The 20,509-nt window shown below is 47.4% G+C and overlaps 1 protein-coding gene across 1 annotated transcript in view; it reads right to left on the bottom strand.

Moving 5' to 3' along the window:
• The window catches only part of LOC126050239 (rho GTPase-activating protein 20-like), a 39,084-nt gene extending 34,571 nt beyond the window's left edge, over positions 1-4,513 (bottom strand). The window contains exon 1 of the mRNA XM_049827850.1: positions 4,408-4,513. The gene's annotated coding sequence lies outside the window, so the exon portion shown is untranslated. The remainder of the gene's footprint in view (positions 1-4,407) is intronic.
• Positions 4,514-20,509: the final 15,996 nt, after the last annotated feature.

Genomic DNA, 20,509 nt, shown 5'->3' with positions numbered 1-20,509 from the left:
AGCACCCAGCCTGCGCCGGCAGTGGGGACAGCAAGTGGCCGTGAGGCTTCTTGGAGATGTCACTCTCTGTGCCTCTATTTCTGGTGCAGCCTGAAGGGGCAGGCAGTGGAAAACTCTGAGAAACATTCTATTTAAAGACACTTATTCTGATTCATATATTACTTCCCGCCTTCATTTCTCCCAGTATCTCTTTTTCACTTTTGCCTTAACCTCTAAAGGAACTAGTGCAAAAGCTGTATCAGCTGAAACGAGACCAACTATAGGACATGTTATGGGGTACAGACAACCCCAAAGGCTTCCTAATCTGTCCCTTTATGCCTCATTTCCCATTACTTGGGTTTAACACACATTTATGTGTAAACTAATACCTCCTGTCATGGGAGGTATTTTTGTGGGTCTTTGATAAATACTTCATAATTTGATAGAACCTTTCCAGTTTTGAGGTGTTCAGAGCAGAAAACAATTGTCCAGCAAGATTTACAGAAGAGCTACATAGATGGAATTTATATTTTCCATCACTTAGCTGTTAGTCCCTATAGGTTTTATTAATTTTCAGGTAATGAATTGTCCTGAGACTGAATAGTAGCCTCTTCATTTGCTCTCCCTATGCAAGCACACGTGCACATATCACATCTGCATACACACACACATACACAAAGCTCTTTGGCTGATAAATTTCCCAATAGAGGCAGCACACAACTTCAAAACCAAACCAAAACAAGCCTTCCGAAAGGAATTATGAAAAATAAGTTTTAAATCACAAAAACATCCTGTTTTGCTTCAGTTTCTCTCTCACATGCCACAAGCTGGACTCCACCCTACCTGTTTTCAGAGGGGCTAACTATGGGTGCCAGGTTTTGGAAACTTTCACGTCCTTATCTGTCCTGCCATTTGCTCTCAGGGGAACATGAGGAGGGCAGCGCTGTGGAGACAAGAAACGAGGAGTTGATCCCCTGTGCCCATGTGCACCCATCCCTGTGCCAGCCCTTTTTACCACAGCTCTAAGATCCCTCAGGAGAAAATGCAGAGAAGTGGAAGATGAACAGAAGTGGGGTTTATTGGTTTTCAGTTTTGTTTTGTTTCTTCCAATCACAGTGACTGCCACAGTCACAGTCTCAACCTCTAGCTGAAATGGAGAAGGTGCTGTTAAGCAGACTTGCTATTCGCTTTACTAGGCATAAGTACTCATATTGATGACACTTTCAGAGACAAGTCAAAGGGAATATCCTGAGGAGATGCCAGGTGCAACCAGAAGCACATGGAGAGGTGGGGAGCTGGCAAGGCAGATTTCCTGCCTTAGCTGAGAAACCAGCCATGCAGGTCAGATATGTACCTTACTTTAGTACCACCTCTAGATAACCTCTGCATGTCAGCTTCCAGCCAGAGGACACATGTTGTCTCCTGAGCAGCACTGCCAAATGGGCAATGTGCTACGGGTGCTCCGGAGGCTGCTGGGGGTGTTCGTTTGAGATGGGTGCAGTCTGATGTAGCTCTGACTGTACACAGCTGTAAGCAGGACACAGGCAAGGAACAGCGTGAGTGGCTGAGTGCTGCCGTAGGTGTTTTTGGAGATGCGTGTATTTGGATCTGCTGGGGTACCACTTGCTGTGGTGGTGGCACTAGCAAGGGTGGAGGAGTGAGTAATATGTGGATGAAGGTGAACAGAACAAATACAGGAGTCTGGGGGTGTTTGTGAGGCTGCTGCCATGACAGAGGGTGAAATAGCAGAGGGGTGGTGAACCTGTGGCAGGCAGGAAGGTGTGAGTACGGTGTGCTGGTGTAATGCTGTCCATGAGGGACTAGGAACAGATACACAGGAAGGATCTATGCATCAGAGCCACAAATCAGAACCTTCCATACTATATATTACACGCAGGAGAGGATCTGAGATCCCTCATGGCTAGTCATGAAAAATGAACATCCACTACATCTTCAGGCTAATTCAGAGAAATTGTATCAATGGTACATTCCTCAACATCTCCCATACCTATGAAGTAAAATCAGTCTGACTACACAGATGTGCGAGTCGCATCCCCTCGTTACAACCTAAAGGAGTTCTAGCCCCTGGAGCTAGCTCCTCTGCAAAGACAAGGCCACACACTTCCATTTCTGGGGCTAGTCTAGCTGAATTATAATGAACAAAGGTGAAGCATCAAGAAGAGTATAAATGGTCACTTCTGCTAACACCAAGCTCACCTAGACCAGAGCCACATTAAGCAATCTACCTGTGGGTTCAGTCAAAACCTAAAGTGCAGCAGCACTTAAAGACAGCTCAAGAGGAAGGAACTGTGTGCAGTGCTGTTGATGGAAAGACCTTCACTGACCACCACTGAGAGTCTGCAGGGGAGGCAGAGACTATAATTACATCTCCATGGCTAGAGACACCTATTCAAAATTAGGTTATGCCCCCATCCAAAGTGTGGTATTCTGTTTGATAGGGATTCCCTGAAGCAGCTGACTCTCAGAAAATGCAAATCTTTTTAAACCAATAAACTTTAATATTTGTTTTCCTCTGGAAAAGAATCTATGTTAATTTTTAAAACAGCACTAGAGGGCGTTAAATAAACAGGCTTCCCAGTCAAGCTAACTGCCTGTACAAGCAGTGAGATCTTTGAGAAAACTGTTTAGTTGCAAACCTTGGGGGGAAGGTTTAAAAGGTCTGTGCATATCAAAACAGCCTCCTGACCACTTTCTCTCTGGCTCACAATCTAAATGCTTTACTTGCCTTTAGGTGTGCCCTGGAGGGCACCAGCCCAGGGGCGCAGGAAGCGTACCCAGGAACTTTCCTGCAGCTGGGCATGAGCTGTGCCAGGTCTCAGCAAGTTGTTGGGCAGCTGCCCCATGACCAGGAACACCACTATTTACAAACAGCCCATTGAGTATGAGTGGCTTAATCATCTTCAAGTCATGCTGGACAAACTGATGACCAGATCCTTGAAGAAATGACTGGGAAGGCTGAGGTATAGTGCCTGGTGGTGCTCTATGCATCCTGGGGAATACAATCCACATAGGAGCTCCCTGCTCCTGCAGAAGCAGGTGTCCGTGGCCCTGCTGCTCTGCCTGTGCAAGCTACCAACCAGCTGTGATGTTGAGGCAAAGAACATACTGTTAAAGGCCCTCATTTTCCATCTCTGCAGGTAACGTAGAGTCAGCACATCACAGCAACACTTTGTCCGCGTTACACAAAGGCATCAGCAGACAGAGGTCTGTTAGGAAAAAGAACGTTAAGGAATGTTCTGAATGTAGAAGAAGATGGGAAGGCAAAGGGAAAAACAGACACCTCTGTCTTAGGTAGGGCCCATAGGTAAAAACTGCAAGCGTCTCTTAAGAACTGGCAGCAAAAGCTGCAATAAAACATCACTCGGGATCATAAGGATCTCTCTGGTTGTGGGCACCCTCCAGCCCCTGGCAAGCAGTGTAAGTACTACAACTAGTAGCAGATTTTTTTTTTTTTTTTTTTAACAGAACTTGCTATTTATTCCAGTGGAAACTCCCTGCAAAGAAAATAGTTCCACTCAGCTACTGTTTGTTTTGGGTGATTTGTTTGAGAATTTCAAACTGGCATTTTGAATAATGTTTACAGTTTTCCCTCTTATTTTCCATTATTTCAGGCTAACCCCATGCTAATATGATATTCTATTGTTTGTTCTGTTGCATTTAAAAAATCTCCAAGGGCAGCTGCCCATTCAGTCCAGACTGAGCATCTCTTCCCCACCAGCATGCTCCCTGCTCTGCCGGAGCGAGTGCCACATGCTTCACTCACTCCAGGCGAGACTGCAGTTTCTCCTGGCGAGTCTCAAAACACGAGGCAGTAACAGGAGGTCTGCTTTGCCTGTCACGGTGCCCTGGCATGAACGCAACGTAACGCGCGCTTGACGCATCTCCTGGAATGACAGCGGGATGCAAAAGCGCTGGGATCCTGCCACCACTCTGGGAAAGCGACTCTGGGAATACGCCTCACGCAAAGCAGCTCCGAGAGCCCCGTGCTGCAGAGATTCTCAGGTCATCTCCCTCCTGACCCACTCCAAAGCCAGGCGGGTCCCCGCCTCGGGGACCACCGACCCCCCCCCCCCCGCCTCGCCTCCCTCCCGCGGCCGGGCCGACGAGACCCGCCACCCCCGCCTCCTCCCAGGGGGGCAGCGGTCGCTCCCCACCACTCGCCCCGCCGACCCTCCGGCTTCCCCGGCGCCGGCGGCTGAGCGACGCGGCCGCCGACGCGCGGCACCGCCGGGGGCTGTGCGGGAGGCCCCCGCGACAAGCAGGCAGCTCTGCGGAAGGGCACGAAGAGACGCCCCCTCCCCTCCCCGCGGCGCGGCGCGGCCCCTCCGGGGGTGCCGGCGGCAGACGCCCCCTCCCCGCAGCGCAGCCCCGCAGGACGGAGAGCGGCGGCGCCGCCGCGGTACTTGCCTGGCCCCGCGCGGAGCCCGCGGCGCAGCTCGGGGCGCGGCCGCGGTGTCATGCCCGCGGCCGAGACGCGGTGCGGCGCATGGCTAGCGGCGGCGGCGACCGGCGAGTGGGCTCGGCGCGGGGCTCGGGGCCGGCGGCCCTGCGCGGCCGGGCGGGGCGGGGCGGGGCGGGGCGCTGCCAGCCGGACGCTCCGCCCGGCGCGGGGGCCCCGCCGGCCATTGGCTGAGCGCGGGGCCGGGCGGGGCGGGGCGGGGCGGCGGCGCCCCCTGTCGGCGCGGGGCTGCGGCTCCGTTCGGCCCGGCTCGGCCCGGCCGGAGTTGGTGGAGGCGGGAGACCGGGATGAGCGCCCGGTCGGCGCCCGCCAGCCTGTCCGTCCGTCCGTCCCTCACGCCCCGGGGAACACCCCGGCCTGCAGCAGGGCGAGGTCCGCCGGCGCTTCCAGCCTGGGCTCCCTCCCGGGAGACTCCGCCCGGGAAGGCGGAGGGGGGATATTGGCCCGGCGGCCAGACGGTCCGGGCTCCTCCTGCCTGGGGGGGGAACAGGTCTCCCTGCCTGCTCGCCTGGGGGTCGTCTGAACCTTGGGGAGAGAAAGGGCGCGGAAAGTGGCTTGTGCTGGGGGAAGAGGGCAGGACCTGCTGGTGGAGAATCGGCGTTTCTGTGCAGGGTTTAAGCGCGGGTGGGTGCAGGCTAGGAAACTGCAAAGCAGAGCAAACCTGGCACGGACGGGGGCTCGGTCGATTTGCTCGCTGCCCCCGGTGGTGCAGAACCTCACTTTCCACGGTGGGCATCGCCCGAGGGGACTAAGTATGGGGAAAGAGCTACCCAGAAAGTCACGCTACAAGATAGCTTTTCTGGGCAAACTCAGTGGAAGAGCCAAGAACTGGCGGGACCTGAGACGGTCATGCTTTTGTTCTGGAAAGCAGTTGTTCCTGCAAGTCAGGGCACCTGAGCAGGAGAGCGTGAAAGTAACTTTGCAAGGTATCATACACACTTCCCACACCGCTTCCTACCTTCACCCGCACCTCCAGCTCTCCTGCCCCAGCTACCAGCAATGTACATACCCACCCGGTTTTCCAGCTTCTCCTGAAAGCAATCAGTTTCCCGCTTTGCCTGTGCCTATCTGTGTCATTCCTTACACCTGTTTCCATAGAGAGCCCCCCAAAAATCTTGTCCAATTTAGCAGTCCAGCCATTCCTTTGGGAAGAAGATTCTGGTTACAACTGAGTGGTAGACATCAGAGCGTTTGGGACCATCAAACTGTAGCCATTTCCTCTACATGTTGCGATCTTTTCCTCATCCTTACTCTTAATCCTTCCAGATTTATCACTTCCTTCATTTCAAACACCCCCCTTTTTCTGCATCTTTTCTCCAACTGGACTGCAGCTTTTTGGGGGAGAGACCACAGCCTACGCAGAATTCTGACTACAGTCCATAGCAATACAAACACAAAAATAATGGTAAGAAATTTTCCAATGGAATTATTTTTTTCCCCAGTGGAAAGAGCTGAACAGTTCACATTTGGGGGAAACCTGTTAGTTCTGGCAAATCTTCTGATGGAACTCAGGCAAAAGCCCACTGCAGGAAGACTTTGGCATGGACTGGTTTGCTGCCAACACAGCTCAGCTCAGCTTCTCAGCGGAAAACCTTGTTTTTCGAGAGCCTGTGAGTACAGGCCAGGTCAGTTATCTGGGCGCTGGTCAGATGGTGGAGGCTTTGTGAGTGGGGCTCCTACTTTCAAGGAAAGTATCTGATGTCTGGCATCTGCATTGGAAGACTAAGGGTCTGTGAGAATGATGTCTCCAGGAGGGGCTTGTCTCTGTACTGGGAGTCCTGATGGCTTACAGAAATGGACATAAATACTGTCAGAGCCACTGCTGCTACTTTAACCAGGTGCTGCTGCTATTCAGTGTTCTGGGGTTCCTGGTCAGGTAGAAATTCCAGACATTAATTCCGTAATTCTACCATGATTGCTGGACAGAAATTACTATGGAAAGCAATTAAAGCATGCACTGACAAGGTACATTCCTCTCTGAAATTATTCCTGCAACTCCCCCTGTATTGACAAACCCCATGATTGCAGCACATTTCACAGGATCACAAATAACCTGCTGTGGCAGTCACCCAACTTTCCGTTCTTCTGTGCCTTTCATGGAGAAGTTGGTACCCTTTTGCCCCCCTGCTATGTGAAGAAAACGCATGTGCCATGTTCACAACACTGTGATAGAGCCAATGGAAAAGAAACACAGTGGGTCTTAAAGGGAGTATTAGTAAAAGAGAAAAGATGTTTAGTACTGCAGATCCTTGTTTTGGAAAGATTTCCAGATTAGCCACTTGCTTTTTCCTTTCTAATCAGTATGAGGTGAATATTTGTGGGAAGCCATAATTTATCACCAGTTTTGCTAGATCTTTCAGCATTTTTTGTATGCCCTGACAAAGCCTGTATTGTTCCCCTTTGTGTTCCTCTTCTCTTATTAAATATCTCCTTTGAACATTTTGTCACTTATCTGCTATGAGTTTTTTACCTTAATCTCTTTTTTTTTATTATTTTTATTTTTATTTTTTATTTTAAGCAATTCTTCCTGCATCATGGAAGGTAGCAGACAGATGACCTTGCAAGGGGAACTTGTGGTGCACCTACAATGCAGGTTGAACACATGGGCTTCTCCCATATCATCCTTCTTTCATGCTTGACCCTAGGAGGAGAGTCGCTATCTCATTTTGGGAAAGGCTTGCTTACCATCCTTATTATATTTGTTTGACCTCTTCTTTGATCTTTCTGCAAGGAAGCCAGTTAATGGCAATTGTGCTAATAGATTTTATCATGAAGTTATTCATTAGTGTTACTATAATGTACAGGGCTGAAATTTTTTGAAAGAGCCCCCTAAGCAGAGGCTCAAGTCCCACTGAAAGTTAAGAGTAACAGCTAAAGCCAGTAGGCACTCTGTTAAGTTCTTACTCCAAGATTTTTAAAGCTCCTGTCATGGGAATGTTTTGCCATCATAAACAGAGTTGAGAGGTATGTAAATGCCCTCAGAGACTAGCCCAAACTCCTTGCAGTCCTCCATTACTGGCGCTGCTTAAAGTGGGATCTGCCTGGGTGGCTGTCTCACAGGCTGAAGTATCTGGGACCATTTATCATTGAGAAGACACAAAAAGCAGTAGGGGCCAAGTGTATTCCCTTCCTGCCCCACCTCCTTTCTGTTGTTGTTGTTGTGTAGGAAGTTTCCTTTAGAAAGTTTTCTATCTGCACAGCAGGGAAGTTTTGTCTCTGTGGGGAAGTCTATTCGTGTTGAGAAAGAAGCCACTTGAGAGACTATTCCAAGGTAAACATGTACCAAGGCCAGATACTTTCACAGTTCTGTCACTTTGAGAAATATCTGTGCTATAAAATCCTCTCTGGAGATGTGCTGAAAAGAATATATTACACAGGGAGAATCTATGCTGAGATATTTTGGTCTCTTTCACATTATAGGTTCAGTCCTGCAAACAAGTACTTAAAGTGTTAAATAAAATGATGCATTTAAAAAACAAAAGTGCACCACATCTCAGTCACACAGACAGTGTTGGGAAGTCAAGTGATTTTTGAAAACTGTAAAGAAATATGAGGAATGCTTTATTTGCCACCTGGTATACTGTGGTCTGAGCTTTGTTTTCTCTATGCGTACAGGATTTGAAAAGTTGTGATTTTTCAGTAATGACATCTCCTCTGCCTCTACACAACTCTTACAAATTTTTTTGAATGTAAGATACGTAAAAGATAATTCTGGAAAATGAAATAATAGCCCCCCTCTACCCCCCAAGTGATGTGGTTTGTCTTTAAAAAGACAAAGCATCCAGCCTCCCCCCAGCATACTTTCATGGAATATTACAAACCATGCAGTCCCTTTCCATCAGTTCTCATTCTCCTGGGAAGTACTTCAGGAGGCATTTCCTGTAAGCAAAAAGGTATAAATGGGCCAGACAAATTTAAGATTGCAAAAAATACTTGTACTTATCAGTGCTTTTCATTTGTATTTTTCCATGTCTGGTGAAGTGGATCCACAATCCTGATAGGGCTCTGCCCACTGCCTTGTTATAGCAACAATACTGTAAGTAAAATGGCACAGCCTTTTCCAAAGGAGCTCTCCAGGTAAAATTTCTTGTGCTTTTCTTTCCAAAGTACCTCTTTCCTAATCTAGTGAGCAGAAGAAGTTTCCTTTGCAGTTGCAAGGTCCTGTGAATTCTGAGTTTAACAAGACTCATATTAATTGAAAATGCTTTAGAGCCTCTAAGCTTATTACATTTCCTCTGGTAGTTTGGTGGAGTTCAGCTATGTTTCTTTATCTCCATTGCATGGGCACAGAGTTCCAGGATATCTGTGTTTTAAAGATCAGCAAAATGCATCAAAAAACAAGACAACATTTCTCCTAAATTTCTGAGCAAACTTAGACAGTGTCCTCTTCCCACCCCTTTGTCTCCTGCCCAAGAAATCCAAGAATGATCATTTTCTGAAGAGCAGTTAATCTTCAAAAGAAAGGGCTCAGAAATAGCTTTCTGTTTTCTCAAACTAGTTTGTTTTATGGTATCACAGCAGCCATGCAGAGGATCAGATATGGAGACAGGAAATAGTTGTATTGTGCCAGGTTACAAATGCTGAGGCACTCTCTCCAAGGAGCAGAATTAGTGGTATGGAATTCAGGAAGGTCATCTCTGCTTGGGTTGTCTTTGCTTGTGACTTTGTTGCTCCACTCCATCAGCTGCCTATCTTTCTGAATCACTCTCCAATGTTGGTTTTGGTTTTTTTTTTCCTTTTTGAAATGTGAATACATATCAAGCATTTTTTAAAGATACAACTGCTCCCAGCCAGTCAAATTGGCTGTGAGCCTGGATATTATAGGGAGGAATTCAGTCTTGGAAATCTGACAGCATCAGTGGTCTTTAGGCCCCTGGTGTCTTTCAAAGGGGCGCTGAATATCAGTGCTCCACTGAAACAGTCTTTTCTAGGAGGGCAGCCCATTTGCAAACAGATCAAAACCAGCTTATTCCAACTGTAGCCCTTAGAGTAAGATTTTAAAGAGCCCTTAAGAAAACAAGACACCCCCCGCTCCCCCCCCCCAAAAAAAAAACCCCAACAGTTGGGAATTTGTTTTCAAAAGGGCATTCAAGATAAATTCCTTGACAACTGTTATTCCAAATCATTGTGCTTTGGAAAGATGCAAACTGCACATTATCACATGGGAGGCATCTCAGACAGACCCAATTCCACACTTCTGGCCCCATCTACATTAGAAAATAAAGAATCAGCCAAGGGATTCTGCTCCAGTGCAGTTGTTCCCTTTGCTGGTTATGGATTTGTTTCAAAACATAGTGCAGTCCAGTCCTCACCCTCCTGTGCAGGTGAGGAAGGGCTTGGAATACTTCCCTTGTTTATGGGACATGGCTGAAAACTTTGCTCTGCTGCTGTCAGGTCTCCTTGACCCTGTTGCATGAACAGCAGTGATGAGGTCTCTGTCTGGCAGGAGCAACTCAAACAGAGACAGGCCAGTGCTGAACAGAATTAAATTTCTCAACAGATAGGAATATTTTGTTTTAATTTTTTTGAATTGTTATTTGATGGTGCAGAGAAACTATTTGAAAGAGTCTGCCAACACACAGGATCAACAAATAAGTTCACTGTGCTCCTTGGTTTGCTTTCCATACTACAGTGCCACAGAAATACTACATGACTCACAATTTGCCATGCTGCTGACATTGCTACCTACATTTGTAATGCACTGGTGTCCAGCAGTCCTAATTAGATGTTTGCTGAACAAATGTAGGGATCAGCTAAGAAACTTTTCCATGTCTAGCACTGCACTGTCAGTGAGCTGAAACCCAGGGAAGTTCCTCCTTCCCTTCAAGCATTAAGTCATAGGCTGTGGCCAAGAGCAGGAAATTGGGTTAGCCAGGGCATGTATCAGATCTGTACAAAAATCTGTGTTCCTGTGCCATGAATTTTGATGATACCCTTTGATGTGTGAAAGCTAGCCCATCACATCCTCCCCACACAATGTCATTTAACATGGTTGCCTGGGCTGGATCTTGTTCTCAAGCCAAAGGTTGAGCTGGCCCCTGCTATAGAAAGAATACATCCTATAGGCATTGTGTACTCCTCTCCCTGATTTACATCGTGTTTCCTTTAGCAGGGCTCACTGGCATCCTGTTTGCCTGGTTCCTTTGTCTGCTGTAGCTTCATTCTGGGCTGAAAATACCATAAGGATGTCTGTAAAATGATTTGGCATGTCTCAAGAGCATGAAGGCTACTGAAAGGAATATGTTTCCAAATGGCAGATACTCCTTTCTCTTTCCTTCCTCAGGGGCAAAAAGTCGGTTTTATAACAGCCCTTCTTGCCATAGTCCTCTTAACCACCACTTCAGGTATGCATTTCCCATGCAGTTTCCAGTCTCTGCCCTTTCTTACCCTCCGCCTGATGAGCCTTACCTCTCATGACTGACTTGCTGCTTTGTGAAAGTTTTTTTTGCCCAATTAGCAACAGGTTCCTTCGCTGCTTGGCTAGTATTCATTAGTCACATAGTTTTGCTGCTAGGCCAGGAGAAAAATGTGTTTACAGCATATGTAATGCGTTCCCATAGGTACCCCACCCCTACCCCTTCCTAGCTTGAACACAGTCAGACAATATAAAGATCTTTTAAAACCACCTCTAACTGGAGTTGTGCTCCTGTTTGCAATATAAACATGCAGTGTGTCTTGCCACACCGTTAATCAAGCAAAAAGGATCAGAAAACACCTCACTCGTGCTATTTGGCCAAGGTGTTGTTGCTTTTGGAATCTCATCTTTTGCATTTCCATGCACACTAGCCTAGCCAGTTCCAGTGTGGTTAAACCTTCATTTAGCTGTAAGAGCAGCTGGAAATACCCATGCAAAAATCCACGACCCTCTGAAATCAGTGAGATAACTCATCGTTTGCTCCCTGTTCCTCTGTTTGAATGAAACATTAATCGGATGAGTAAACCCAGTGAGATTTGGGCCATGATTTTAAGCAATGTGATTAATTACATTTTGCCTTGCTTCTATTTCAAACTTAGAGCCCTGCAGACTCAGAGGAGAAAGCCACCAGCTTAGAAAAGCTTTATTTTCTAAACAGTTTTGCAGAGATGTGGAAGAGACTGGAAAGGGAAAGAAATGGAGAACAGGTCTTTAGATCTTTAATGGTGAGGACATGAGGAAGGCTCTCTTCCCATGCCTGTTCTTGTTATTGCCTGTCTGCAAATAGCTTGACACGAAGCTGGTTTGAAAAGGCAGGAATATGTCTATTTACATTGTGACTGCTTTATCTCAGGTAGAATAAAAGATGAAAACTCAGGGCTTGATTCCTAACTGAAACGAGCATCTCTCCAGCATTCTGTTCTCACACACTCTTTCTTGTTGAGTGCAGCTGAAATGCAGGAGTTCCCTAGATGCTGGGAGACCTGTGACTTTCTTTGATTCCTGAATAAAGGACAGGTCTTCTGAGGATTCTGCTTTGTGAAGCTGACATTGAAGTTTTCTTCATGCAAACTATCCCAGCAGAAACCCTGAAGCTGCAATGACTTGGCCCGTAAGCTTTGTTAAGGTCCATTACAAAACTCTAACAGATGCCTCAAAGCACACTCGGGGAATTTTCAACTGCTGGTAATAATTTCACTTCAGGTTCCACCCTCCTCCTGTCTCAGTGTAATGTAACCTACATCACAGCCAGAGATTTAGTGGCCTTGGATAAGTCCTATTTCCAGACCTGGTCCTGAGCACTGCCTTTCATCTCTCCATGCTGGGGGCCTGTTGGAAAAAGTAAAGCCTCAATATTTTTACAGAGGGGAGGATTGCACACTGGGGTTCGGGTTTGTTTCTTTTCACTTCCCTTGAACTTGAAAATACCTACTGGGATTTTGTTCCCAGTTTCAAAACAAAACAACCTCTCTCAAGAGAGACCAAGCATGGGAAATGTGAGGTCAAATACTCACTGGAAGCGTCCTAAGCAAACTTAGGATGACAGTGGATGTTGTTGTGCAACCTTACCTTGGTGGTGGCTGATATCTGCCATACTAGCACACTGAAATATGTGTCACTTTGAGAGAAAATATGCTGAATGTTAGAAGGCTGAGGGAGCCTTTTCAAAACTCACTATGCGCCAGAGCTTTTGAGAAGGACTTTAAACAGGTGATTAAAGCTATGCATTTTCTAAAATAGTTTAGAAAGGAGTTGCTATGGTTGTTAGAGTATGCCAGTACATTCTAGCTACTTAAAGGTGGTTTGTTTAATTCAAAGGATACCATCCGACACGGTCAGCGCCCGCAGGAGGCTGGAGTCTGAGGTGTGCACTGCTTGGCCCGGACATTCAGGGAGTTGCTGCAAACCTGCATGTGCTAAAAAGGGTGTCTAACTCGACTGCCTGTGAATTACTCCCCAATACCTTCCCCAGCTGCTTTCACCCCATGGTGGGCATGAGGCTGCCTGTCCCTGGTTGAGGGTGGTCAACCTACCCCCATCTCCCCGGGGAAAAGCATGCTGCCAGGGCCCGCAAGTCACTGACCGGCCATAATGGCCCCCAGCAGCCCGGTCTGGGGCCTCCACTGCCAACTCCCCGGGCCCCCAGGCCCCGGGCCCCCACCTCAGCCCAGCCCAGGACCCGCAGCCCAGGACCCAGCCTGGTGCAGGACCGCCAGGGCTCTGGCTTGGCTGTGCCCCTGCCGGGCCAGGGACTCTGCCAGTCCTGCCGCCAACCCCAGCCGCCGGCTGACTCCCTGCCTGGCCTCAGACCTGCCTGGAGGTCTCTAGGCTGCATCTGACCCTGGCTGCCATCCCTGGGGCTGAGCCTGGCCCTGGAACCCACCTCCTCACTGCTCACTTGCCCCTGGCCGGGGCTCTTGGCTGGGCCTGGCTGCCCTCCCGGCATGCTGGGCAGTGGGACAGGCCTGCCTGTCGCTGCCCTGCCCGCTGGGCATGGTGCGGCTGGGCTGCCAGCACGGCACCTGGTTCTCTTGGAACCTCTGGAGGTCTAAAGCCTCCGGGGCCAGGCTATCCTGGCTCCACTGTGCTCCCCACCCAGGGGAGAAGCATGGTGGTGCCCACGGGCTCCTGTTGCCACAGGAGCCAGTGAGACCCAGATTCATTTGCCCTGCCTCGGTGCACGTTGGCTCGGTGAGAAGGACCGGCACACAGAGAGAACGGTGCCAGCGGCAGCAATGGCCATGGTTTGGGTGCTCCATGTCCTTCACGGGACGCAGGGCAGGTGGCAGTCCCAAGCCCTGCGTGCTGGCTGCAGTGCCCCAAGCACCATCTGTGTGCATTTCAGTGGCTGTGAAACCACCTACAATTTTATCCTGCGGTCCAGATGTGTCACAGAGCTGCTCCCTCATCATTAATGGACATTAGAGCTCCTCCCTATGCCCGTATCGGTCCATGGTGACTGGTCCTTAGTGACTGGCCATTTATGGGAAAATATGTGCTTTTGAGAGTATGAGCTTTTGCCATGGTAGCACTCTGCCCACGCAGACAGGGCTATTTTTCTTGCCAGCTTCCAGCCTTGGCCCTGTGTACATGATTTAGCCTTTGGAAAAGAAGAGGCGATTGGTGCATCCTGCGTGTGTTTGGAGAGGAATGCACAGCAGCTTGTGAAAATGATTTATGGCACGTGTTGTGCACCAAGAATGTCAGACAGGCACAGCACTGAGGGCTCTCTGTGGGATCAACCTGTGATTTCCTTGCAGTCATTGCTGGGAGCAGTTCTGCGCAACCACCATCAAATAGTCATGGCCATGAGGAGCACAATGTTCATAAAAACCCTAGGATTTCCATTCTTTTCCTCCTACTCTTTGTCAGCTTCTAGGATCAGATTCTTCTGAGGCTCTGATTACCTTCCTTCCAGATCCTCTCTTTGCTGTTTTCACAGTGCTGCAGTTTCAATTCCATATTTTGTCACCTGTAGGGCAGAACTGCCTCAATATTATGATGTCTAAGGAGAGTGTATAGAGGAGGCAGTCAGGCTGTTCTCAGAGATGCAGAGTGGTAGGATGCCAGGCAACAGATCTGAGCTGCCAAACATGAAACTCTGATTAGATATAAAGAATATTTTTTTTCACTGTGAGGATAAGTCAAACACAGACAAGGTTACCCAAAGAGGTTGTGGAGTCTCCATCCTTGGAGATAATCAAAGCTTGACTGAACAAGGCCCTCAGCAATCTGATCTAGCTGCATCTACTTTGGGGGGCAGACTGGACTAGACGACCTCCAGAAGTCCCTAACAACCTAAATTATTCTGTGGTTCTGTGACACTGTGTCAATATTTTACACTGAATCTACAGGATCAACTCCTAGGGTTTATCGAGAGATTTAGCTTCTGTTTAGTACAGCATTTTCTGAGCCTCACCATTTGTCTTATTTCTCCCATTGGTGCTAGATGATAATCTGGGCTTCTGTAGGATTTTTGCTCTTAAGTGTGCGGCCATTTCAAACTTGCTGAGCTACAAACACAGAAGTCAGACTGGGGAATACAGATCGGGATATCTGCATTCTGCATTCCTCACAATTTGGGGATGCACAAAGTAAGCATTTTGGTTCATGTTCATGCTTAGAAGTATGTAAATGTGACCTTGGAAATCTGCGAACATAGCTGTTACCAGTCCCTGTGCCTGCCATACTTGGTACAACCGAGGCAAAACAGTGAATGAAGTCAGCAATCTTTACTGCAACATGAATATTAAATACTAAGACTGCTCATACAATTATTGAATCATAGAATCATTTAAGCTGGAAGAGACCTTCAAGATCATCGAGTCCAACCATCAACCATGCCCACTACAACATGTCCTGAAGTGCCTTGTCTACACGCTTTTTTAATACCTCCAGGGATGGTGACTCAACCACTTCCCTAGGCAGCCTGTTCCAATACCTGACAACCCTTTCAGTAAAGAAATTTTTCCTAATATCCAAACTAAACCTGCCCTGCCACAACTTGAGGCCATTTCCTCTTGTCCTATCACCAGCCACCTGACAGAAGAGACTAGCACCCACCTTACTACAACCTCCTTTCAGGTAGTTGTAGAGAGCTATAAGATCTCCCCTCAGCCTCCTTTTCTCCAGACTAAACAACCCCAGTTCCATAGAATCAACTAACAGAAGTCACCTGTAAGTACAGACATGTAGCTTTCGGCATGTATTTCTCTTTCCTATACTGTCTGAGGATAGGTGGGAGCAGATGAGCTGGGCAAGGCCTGTGGGCCTCGGAATCTGTGGTCAACCTGGAAAACTGGACCCTGAGGAACACCTTCCGTCCTGTTGGAAGTGTATTAATTATGAGGAGCACAGCAAAGTTCAGATGGCTTACCCAGAACTGATTTTAATGTGAAATAAGAGAAATAAAAACTGGGAATAGTCCCTCATCTGGGATCCAGGACCGTGAACTGACAGGAGACAGCTAGCTGTACTGCACAGCACGGGTTACAAGCTGATGAGCTTGTACACTCTGAGCTCATTCGCATTTGAGCGGTGTGTTGGGGCACCTGAGCTGTATGATAAATAGCAACAACAGGTTGACTATGACTGCAGACCCCATATTTTCTATGAGGAGCATATGTGAGTTTATGTGAGACACATGATTGTGTGTTTGCGACTTTATGCAGCATGTGTTTTTGGACGGGTGTGTTTACAGATGGTTTTGGCCCACTTAAAGTATCTTTGGCAAGAGGCAGTTCTGTGAACTTGAACCAAGCCAAACACACCTCTGAGGTCATTGCTGCCATGAGATCACCACCTAGGCATAATGTTCAGGACCTTTGAAGACTCCTCTTGTGTTTTTTTAACATTTTCCCTCCTATTTGAAGCTGATCCAGAGCAATTACAATCCACCAAGGGAATAAACAGAAACCCTTTGCAAACCAGAGCCATAACAGTTAGGCATGCAGATCACATACAGGGGCTAAGACAAAATGTGTGTTGCTGTGGTCTGATTTTTTGGAAGAACTCCAAACTCATGAAGTCAGTATAAATATCAGATTACCATGATTACCATGATCCTCTGGAATTTTGAGTACAGCCTTCTGCTAGGTCACTATTTCTATGTTTTCACTCTCTGCAGAATATTTATGAACAACCTTGATTTTTTTTCTCTATTTTGGCTTCAAATGAGTTACTTTTATTTCTCAATCTACGTGGCACATGCCAACTGTTGTTCAGGAACCTGGCTTAGAGAGGAGTCCAAACTTAAACATCAGATGTTAGCACCCAAGCATGTTGGGGGTCAGCTGCATCCTGGTCCAAGCCATGTAGGCTGGGGTAGTCTCCAAACCAAGCCTTTTTTTTTTTTTTTTAATCAGAACAAACAAAGACTTGAACTGCAAAGTATCAAAGTCATAGGGAAGAGCGTTGTTGGAAGGCTACTGCAATGAAGGAGGGAGCTTTTGTTTTCCCTGTGGTAACACTGATACATGTGAATACATTTGGTACGAAGAAGATGACTCATTGACTCAAAAATCAGGAGAAACGTTTCTGGAGAGGTTGTTCCATAACGATCCTCAAACCACCAGCACTACAGTGTCTCTGAAGTCTCTCTGTCCCCTCAAAGAAGCTTTGAAAAGATGCAATGTTTATTTGTTTGAAGGGATGGACAGCTCTTGCTGAACATTGGCACCCTCCCCAGACTATAATACCACAAATTTTCTGCTTCACAAAAGGACACTGGATATAGAGTGTTAACAGGGTAAAATAACGGTGTAGTCCATGGGATTGGAAAAGGCAGGCAGAGCATCCGGGATGGAGTGTTCTGTTTGGCAGCATGGTGCAGGCGCTGCGTCCATCTCTGTGCCACCCACAGACATTCTGCCTCACATCTCCTCTTTGCAATCCTCTCACACACACCCTGCTACCAGTCCTTTTCAAGCAGCCCCTCTCTTTATAGCCATACACATCCTCTTTGGTCCTGTTCCCACTCCCTTGCTACGCCCCCCCCCCCCCCCCCCAAATACTTTCTTCTCCTCTGGTTTTCATGCAGACGCCTCCCCTCCATACCCTGTCTCGCACAACATCCCCTCTTGCCTGACACACAGACACCCTCCCTCTCCAGAGCATATGCAGAGCAGAGGCATTTCCTTTTATTGTCCATACAGCCCCTGCAACCCCACCCATGTCCCGTTTATTCACTGCAATAACACATTTGGAGTGGAAGTAGTCCTGCTGAGAGCAGCCACACAGACAACGCAGGAGAGCCAAGTCTTCGCCCCAAATTGCTCCTACTTGTAGACTACTGCTTCCTGCCTGTGCACCCAGAGGAAGAGGCATCCTTAGGCTTGGGAGATGTGGTGGCAAAATGTCCTTTGCTGCTCAAAGACTGTGAAAATATTTGCAAAGCCCCTCTCCTCTTTGCCAGAGCAAATCTGGCACAGGCAGTTTCAACAATGAGTTTTCCAGCACACGCTTTCCTGTGACATCCACCTTGTCTGCAAAAATGCATGAGCATGGAGGGGAACAGAACAATATGGGAGTGTCTTCATGGATGGCACAGCACTTGATCTCCATGTGGAAGATGATGGCAAAAGGGCTGGAGAGGACCAGTGGTGAGAGAGACCATCTGAGACCACCAGCTTATGTTACACAGGTCACAGGCAGAACAGCTTCAGTGCAGTCAAAGAAATAACACCAGCTTGTGTGAGCCAAGGAACTGACCCCAAAAGGCAAATCTTACGGGGGACTAGATGACAACAGCCCCTCTCCCCCAAATAAGATCATAAGCAAGACACTGCCCATATAAACCATCTCTTCCTTAGAAAAGCAAATTTGGAGGCACATAGCATTCCTGTATTATGATAAGGCACAGCCTACAGGACCATACTGGTCTAGAAGAGATTTCCAGCAGTGTCTCTGAGCTCTTTCCTCAGGTCTCCCCCATGAAGAGCTCCTGTGTCAGCCATCAGCTGGGAACACTTCGCTCTCCAACACTGTCCACTCATAAGCAGACAAACACAAACTGGGAACCACTATAACAGAGCTCCTCAGCCCTCTCACAGCAGATCCACATTTTTCCTTACTCCTCCTCATCCCCAATGGCCCCAGATCTTGCCACTGCAGTGCCAGCTCCATACAGAGCCGAAGTGAATGTGTTATAAAGCACTTAAGACCTAGTGGTCCTTGCTTTACCTTTAGTGTTGGTGTATTTTATTAGCAAGATGCACCTTGCCATGGAAGGATTGGTGATGCTGTACAGGGTCCAAGGACCCACTGAAATCAATGCTTCATCATGTTAGGGTCGGTATACACAGTTAGTGAAACATAGTCCCTATCCCAATTTGTTCAGACCCTAGCATGGTAAGACCAAGAGATGCCGTGGTAGCACAGTCACTGTGAGCTGGCTTACACAGCCACTTACAGACCTGATCTCAGGGTAAAGTATATATGCTTTTTTGCTGAGTTAAGTTGAGCTGGGATAAGATCCCCTACTGGGAACACCGTGCAAACCCTGTGTCAGGACCACTTTTTCTGGTGGTGAAGCCAGCTTATGCCAGTTTAACGAGACTGAAAATACAGGCAAAGGGTAGGATGGGAACCAAACCCCTCTGGCAGTCAATGCCAGAGCTGGGAGTGTAACAGCCCTTGCTGCTAACTCCTCATCCAGGGCCATAGCCACTCACCCAAGCTTGCTATAGAAATACAGAAGAAAAATAAATGCAGCAGGGAAGCTTCAGAATTTGAAGACACCACATATCGATCTCACTAGCCTCTTCCCCTTCTCATTTGGCTTGATACATTTGGCAAGGGATTAACTGCCAGATGAGATAAAGAAAGATGCACCCCCCCACCCCTTCATCTTCCTTTCATTGTTTACAGCCCTTCCTGAACTTGGGGACAGCAGCAGCAGGAGCAAAAGGCACAGAATGAAACCAGCCCCAATCCTTGATAATGCTGTGACTGCCTGAGAGTGATGAGAACAATAGACATGTGGCAAACTTGATGCTTGGAGATGGTTTTAATAGAGAAACTTGGCGTCAAGATCACTTCTGGAACATTAACATCTCTTTGAGCTGCCCACAGCAATGAAAGATGAAAAGGGGCTGGTGGGTGGTGAGGAGCAGAAGGAGCAGGAGGAATGGTCATGAACTTTGAGAGATGCTTGATGCTGTTTTCTGGAAATGCCTGACAACCCCAGTCCAGTTACAACTGCTCACTGTCTTTGCCAGGGACTATCATTGCCAGAACTTCATTCAAAGTTTTATTAATTAGGAGCTTAATTACTTTTGGGTTACATGTTAAAAGAAACCCTGCTAGCAAGGACTTTTCCCACACAGACAGATGGAGGCCAACATTTGTCCAGCCAAAACCAATGAATCTGATGAAAATTTGATGAAAATTTTCAAGTGCTCAGATGTAAGACCTCCCAGTGCCTGGACCTCATTTCAACTTATGGCTTGCCAGACTTCGTCCACAACACTTTCCTTCCCACTCCATTATTTGAGGTGTGAATAAATGTAGCTCTGAACAAAGAAAGTGTTAAGAAAAGTTGCTCTTGCAACATTTCTGGCTGTAATAACAGCAGGAAAACTTCAAGAACTCACGGCAGAGCTTTTGACTCTCATGAGCTTTTTTGTCCAGTTCTTCACACTCACATCTTTCTGAAGGTCTGGATTTGGCCATGGAGTGGGTCCATCTTCAGATAAAGCTCCCTCTGGCCCTGGGGTTCAACTCAGTCTTCAAAAGCCCTCTCTGGGACTATTGGTTTGTCCCTTATCTAGGAGGACCTCTCAGCTTTTCTGAGAGCTGTTCCACTTTGAATAAATAATGAACTGCTTATTAAGGTGGGGGGTCTTGTATCCATTTTTTTATATCATCTTTAGTATTAAAAATGTAGATACAAAAGGCCACAGGAACTCTCTTTTTAAGTGTGAAGACATGCAAGTCCACTGGCCTTGGAGTCTGACTGCGTATAATTCCATTAAAATTAATTAAAAGCACCATTTCCAGGTTAATTAAAGCTTTCTGTTTTGTATTGTAATGGAATTGTGTGCTTTTCATGCTCAAAATAAGCAAAGCTATCTCTTTACAGCCCCTCCCATCTCACATAAAGATATATTTAGGCTTTATTGTGAAGTGCTTTGCAA

This window comes from Accipiter gentilis, chromosome 24, assembly GCF_929443795.1.
Source record: "Accipiter gentilis chromosome 24, bAccGen1.1, whole genome shotgun sequence".
NCBI classification, from domain to species: domain Eukaryota; kingdom Metazoa; phylum Chordata; class Aves; order Accipitriformes; family Accipitridae; genus Astur; species Astur gentilis.
Note: the sequence above shows the minus strand (reverse complement) of the source record. Positions and strands in the feature narration are given on the sequence as shown.